The sequence below is a fragment of the Setaria italica genome, chromosome I (assembly GCF_000263155.2).
Source record: "Setaria italica strain Yugu1 chromosome I, Setaria_italica_v2.0, whole genome shotgun sequence".
In the NCBI taxonomy this organism is placed as follows: domain Eukaryota; kingdom Viridiplantae; phylum Streptophyta; class Magnoliopsida; order Poales; family Poaceae; genus Setaria; species Setaria italica.
In genome coordinates, this window is record NC_028450.1 from 17,175,548 (window position 1) to 17,182,161 (window position 6,614).

Here is a 6,614-nt window from a genome sequence, read left to right on the forward strand (position 1 = left end):
TTTGCATAAGTTTTGATCCAGAGCTCTGAAAAATGTGAAACTAGTTGGGTTAATTTTGTTTTACTGTGAAGTTTGCAGGAAAAATACAAATTGTTGTGCAAATTAGAAATAAAAACACCTCCCTTGCTAAGTATGTTTAATTAAAAAGGGAAATAGAGTAAATAGTTAACCTTCTCCAAAAATTATGAAAAATTTACCAAAGCTCCTGTAACCTACCCTTAATACATTGGTTAAGTTTCACCCCCTGTTGCACAGTAACATTAAAGATAGAAAAAGTTAAGTTCATTTTACCTTTAATAATAAAATGCATATAACTTCTTTTTAAATCATCCGTTGGCCCCCAAACTTTTACAGTAACCTAGTGATGGCTTAAGTGAGGTGCTGTAATTTTATCAATGCCTTTAACTACTGTTTGAATATGAAGTCATTTTGATTAATTAATCAACCTAAAGGAATAAAAGGAAAGCACAAACTCTAATACGATAAATAAGTGGAAATTGAAAGAGGTACATAAAACATTCAGAAGTAAGTAATCATGCTAATGCACCCAAACCACCCAAACACGACCCTTCACTCTCTTTATGCAACTCTAAATGCGAGAAACTATATATGTACACAATCGCCATTCAACGCGAACTCAAGTTTAAAACAACCATTTTCATTTGAAGTTAAAAAGAAGTAAACCTCACCAAATAGTTGTGGCTGTTGTGACTCTTGTTTTAAGCCATACCTTGTGTCGTTGAATAAACGCGCGAGTCCAACTAAACGTTTGCATGTGCATGTCGTATAGAAGCAAATCTCGCCGACGGAACCTACGAGCTCCACCCGGCATCGGAAGAAGACCCCGCTGCGGAGCTTCACCACTTGGAAGGCGAGCCCGAACCGAAGCAAGACCCCGAGGACCCGCTATCCTTTCCTGAAGGCAAGCCCCGGAGCATAAATTCCTATCTTTGATTACTTGCAATATTATTGATTACTTGATTGCGCATTTACGTTTCTAGGAGTTGTAATGAAACCCTAGATGCATAAACCTAGTACCTTGTTTGAATACTAGCTACTAAAGTCGCGTAGTTGCAATGCTTAATAGGTTCCGATAAAAGTCGAGTGATTCCCTGTCACTCGCGAGTTATAGGAGTTGAATGTTTATTTATGTTGCAACTATAAGGATGACGGACGGGGTCGGGCTTATGTTCGATACTTGGTGGTTTTCCCCGTCTGTCTAAAGGAAATTGATCTAAGGTCGAAACGTGTCGGTGTTTGTGATCAAGTGTCTGAAAGTACTAATCTCAGACCTAGTATGGGATGGGGAAGCCTAGTACCTGATTGCACTAGGTCGTGGCTTATACTCCTGCTGTCCTTGGAACTTCGTTCCCATGGTGCATCATGTGGGTGCAGTGGCGGTCACAGTACGGCAGAGGCCGGGATTGTGGAGCATTGCACGCCAAAGGCAGTTTGGCCCTGACACATGCCTAAGGGATCGATGGGGACGGCTGACAAATGAAGCGACCATTCGTGGTACGCGGATGTCATGAGATTAGGTTCGCCATGCATGGTTAATAAATTCGAATCGATTCGTCTGCCTCTCACAGTTTGGGACTACTTGATCGCTATTCTGCACTGAGTAACGATGAAACATGCTTACGAGATTAAGTTGATGCTTGTTATTTAACTGCTTGGAAATCATCCTTGTTTAGTATAAGTTGCTAATCTAGACGGGATAAAGAACGTAGAACTTGAGCTAAAATATTGAAAGTAAGGACCGACTTTAGACGCTTTGGCAAAGAAATCCCAGAGCCAGAAAGCCTTGCATGTCTAGGTCTTGTTGAAGATTTTTGCTCGACGGATCAGTCTTGCTGAGTATTAGTTGCTCAGCCTTGTTGTGGCTTAATCTTTTTAGGTGATGTCAATAGTTTGGTTGTTGGTACCACTTGGCCTACCCAGCTCCCTCCGGGCTGGACAATCGAGTGGGATCCCTCTCGGACGGCGAGGGAAAAGATTTTTGATGTCATGATTGGCTCCGTCTTGATGTCATGTATTGACGTTTAGCTTCCGCTTGTTTTATCTGACTTTTCGAACCTTGCAACTTGTTTGAATTTCAGAAACTCTGATGTAATAATTCGTGAGACTAAGTTAATGTGATGGAATGTTGTAATTTCTGTGCTACTCACCTTCGTGTGAGCGATGCTTCTCGATCCTGTTTATGTGGTTAATTGGATGAAATCCGACGGTCGACCAGGTTGACTTGTTTAAAGTGCATAATCGCGTGTCAGGAGACTTCAATGTTAATTTGGGGTGATTTCGCCACATTGCCATCATACTTGGTGATACCCGGAGGTTTGAATTTGTCAGGTAGAACCATCTTTCGTACTCATTTTGAGAAGGCGGGGAACCCGTCAGAATCCTCTCCTAGGTACTCAACTTCTTGTTCGCGCTCGAGGTAGCGCCCTTCAATGATTGTATAGGTGTCGCGGCTGTTGTTGATGTTCTGATGAAGGTCACGTATGGGGGGTTCAGGCTCTGGGTGGGGCTCACGGTGGCCACGGCCTCCCAAGGGGTCCACCCGACTACCCTCTACTCCAGCTTGACTCGGTCTGGCACCCTCAATTCTGGGACCCTTGTTTCTGGCATCCTCATTTCGACTTGGTCGCCTATGGCTACTGCCATGTTGGGATGAGGTGTGTCGAACCGAGTGTATTGGGCTTTGTTGATCGAGTTGTTCGTACGCGTGTTCCGCCAGCTAAGCCAGTTGTCTGGTGTACTTGTTTTGTGGCATTGCCCTAGTAATCAGGTCAATGAATGCGATGGTGGTGACAGGAGTATGGTGTTGACATGTCTGAACTACTTCAAATGCATGATCCAAGTTCATAATGGGTAGGTCAGCTGCAAGGCAGCGGTGACGGTCTGCTCTTGCAATATTTCTTGCTCGCCGTTGATTCCTTTGAGCTTCAGTTTCTTCTCCTTCTATGTTGGCAGTGAGCTCATCCTGCGACACGTCATCTGGATGACGTTCGCATCGCGGATTCCTTTCTGGCTGATCTTCACCGTCACCTTCTTGTGCGGTCAAGAGGGCGAAGAGTTCCCGCTCCGAAGAAAAACTGCCTGAGCTTGATGTGATGACCTCTATGGAGCCGTCTTCTTCATAGATGGGCGACAGAGGGTTTCCCTCCTGGTACGAGAGGTTATCAAGGTAGGCAACAAGGCGTGACTCGTTGTCCTTGGTGAGAACAGGTGGCTTCATGCTAGGCCAGTAGACGAATCTGTCTTGTAGAGTTGATGTGATAACCAGGCCCTATTGTGGACCTGCTAATGAAGTCTCCTCATTCAGATCTGAGTAGTAATCAAGATCCTCGATCAAATCTAAGTTGGATTGTGATCTGGACAGGGTAGCTTGGTAAGCACCCGAGTTTCGGTGTCCGAACGGGAATTGACTTGTAATGTAGACCGATTTGCACGATGGCTTAAGCGCCAGCACATGGGAACAAATCCGACTAGTGGGAGAAGTTGAGTTGTACTCGGACTCGTCCTCCGAGCTTCGAAATAGGTCAAAAATTTTGTTAAATTTTTCGACGAAATCCTCCAAAGCTTAGTGATGAAGGTTGATGTCGTACTGCTTCTCCTCCGGGGCCGGTGCGATATAGCGGTGGAAGTTTCAAGCGCCTTCTGCGATGCAAACATAGGAGCCAAAGATGAATGTCGCGCCCACTTTGAATGTGACAGTGAGCTTGATGATGAATTGAGCCATCGAGTTTGCTAGTGGGTTCCTAGCGAGAGCCCCTACCCGGGGTGCTAGCTGTCAGTGTTTAGACCCTACCTACCGAGGGGGGTGCCCGAGGTAGTGTTTAGTGCGTGGGGCTCGCTGAGATCAGGAACTCGAAGGTGAACTTGAACACACGATTTAGATAGGTTCGGGCCACTAGATTGTGTAACACCCTACATCCTGTGTGTTGGTTGTATTGTATTAATTGAACTTGTTTGGAGGGGGTCCCTGCCTCACCTTATATTGCCGGGGTAGGGTTACAGGTCGGTTGTTTACAAGAGTACTAGTTGGATTCGACTAGTGAGTCCTACTCTAATTGCTACGAGTAGTTTCCTAATCCTCGACTAGTTCTTATCCTCCACGTAGACCACGCCGTCCTGCACCATAGTCTCCATGTCTGACACATCTTGGTGTACAGCCCTGTATCTAGGACTGCACAAACCTTCTGGTGGGCCCATAAATGTATAGACGACACCACACTCCAGTGCTTTTTGGTGTGTTGATCAGAGTTTGCGTCAACAATTATGGAACTAAAAATTAATGGTCAAAAAGTTATAGGACTTGCTAGCGGCCAAACGTCCGACGTCCGGGGCTAGCATGAACGCTTTAGTCTCCGTTTGATAAAGTAAGTCATCTAATATCCACATCGTCCGATGTGACACTGATGCTAATTGAAGCGGATAATCACCTTTTGTTCTCGCACACAACATTACGAGGGGTTGCGATCATCCAGAAAAATTGAGAAGACCGGTGATAAGGTCAATCCCTAGCAGTAGAAAATCACAATAAAAGTTGCCTAAGTCTGAGAAATTGAGAACCAAATACTAAAATCAATTATGTCTTCCACTCAAATTCACCCCAAAAATCATCAAACTAAGAGCATAATCAAATGAAACACAAGTCATTGCAACATGGATATTTGAAATAGAAAATATGAAATAAATGTAAACTATGGCTGCAACAAGAGAAATTAACTGTTGCAACATTGAGAAGTACTAGAAATATACTAAATTATTGCTACAACATTTGGATAGCATCACTGAAACAATTTAGTTTACCTATTGCAACATGGACAGATCCTCAAATTTGTACAATTTATTTGTCCAAAACAAACTAAATCCATGTTTACAACAATCAAATCAAGCTGCTGCAAGATCCAAAACATGAACAAATCCCCCGAGAGAAAAAAAAGGCAGCTAAAACAAATGAAACAAATGCATGAAACATCTCAAATAAACTATTGCAACATTCAAAAATTATGCTTGAGCACCACGTCATCCACACTCTCGGCACCACGGACACACTTGAGGGGCCAGCTTGGAGATGACAGTCAAGTGCGTGCGAGGATGCAGAGGGAGGGTTGAGTTGGTGTCGAGCGCAGGGAGGCCTCAACGATGAGGCAGCAATGCATAGAAGAGGGAGCAGCTCTTGCAGTTGTTGGAGTCAGGCATGCCGTTGCAATGTGGTCCTTTGATCCCAACGGCCTGAGCGACAGAGGCGAGGCGAGGAGTTGCAAGACCACATGGCGTGTGGCTTGCGGTAGTGCAAGGTGGAGGAAACTTGCCACAAGGAACAGATGCAGATCGACTCGCTCGGAGGAGGCTAGTGTGCAACGGAGGGGTCATGCCACCAGAGCTCACGTGCGCAAGCTAGAGAGTTCATGTGTGTGGGGGAGAGAGAAGGGAGAGGAACGGGTGGTCGAAGGAGAAAAGGGGCAGTCTGCTAGAGGATAAGAATGCGGGAGTGTTTACGCGTGGACACTGTGTCTGATATTTTAAATTAGCTCGAACGTCCTTACGGAAGCATTACCGAAAAGTTATAGTTGGCCTTTAGTATTTTGTATTGTCTTAGGACTTGGAAGTGTAGTTATCTTTCCTTAGCTACACAGACAGTAAAAGTAAAGGGCTAAAGGTCGGACCATTTTCAAACCACGGGGGAAGGCTGTTTACATACATATAATCTACTTTGTCAATTTTTAATATGAGACTCACTCGTCAAAGCATTTAGACTTTATCGAGGGAATAAGGTCTTTCTTTAGGAGATAAATATGAGACAAATGGTAGTGAGAACAAGAAGGGCACCCAGCGTACCAATGTGACTTGCTGGGAGTACAACATAGTATGCAGTATCGACCTCTAATGTCCAGTGTACAGAATAGGAGAATACTTTTGTTCAGAGTCACTTTTCAAAAAAAATAAAAAAAGAAGAAGGATATGGGCCCTGTTTGTTTCAGCTTTTCTGAGTAGCAATTCTCTAAAAATCTAGCTGCCCTGAAAAGCTGTTGTCCACAAAATCTGCTGGCAAGAGAAACAGAGTGTTCGGCAACCTGATTCTCTGTTAGAAGATTATCTGTGCTGAGTGTGTAATGACCTATAGGCCCCTGACGGTGATAATACCTTGTTTAGTAGCTAAAAAAGTAGAGAATGCAATAACTACATTAATGTTTGCCATTATAGGTTCATTAATTTTTAATTAAGGCATCAATTGTCATTACTAGAGCCTATTACAGTCCCTCCTCATATGTCCAAAATAACAAAAGCAACTACATGAGCAATCATGCTACCAAAGCGGCAGCATTGGAATCCCGCAAAGCACCCATGTCACTATCATATGTTGAAGCATTCCCATCATTCATAATACTTGTGCCATCCTGACCATCATTATCACCAACATAGTTTTCAAAATCAGCATCATGTATAGCATTATCCCTTATGAAATTGTGAAGAGCCATAACTGCAGATATGATTCTAGCTTGCTTGTTGATGGGATAGGTAGGCAAGTTTAAAAGAATGCGCCACTTCATCTTTAGAACACCAAAACAACGCTTGATCACATTTCAAAGGAACGAATGGGCATG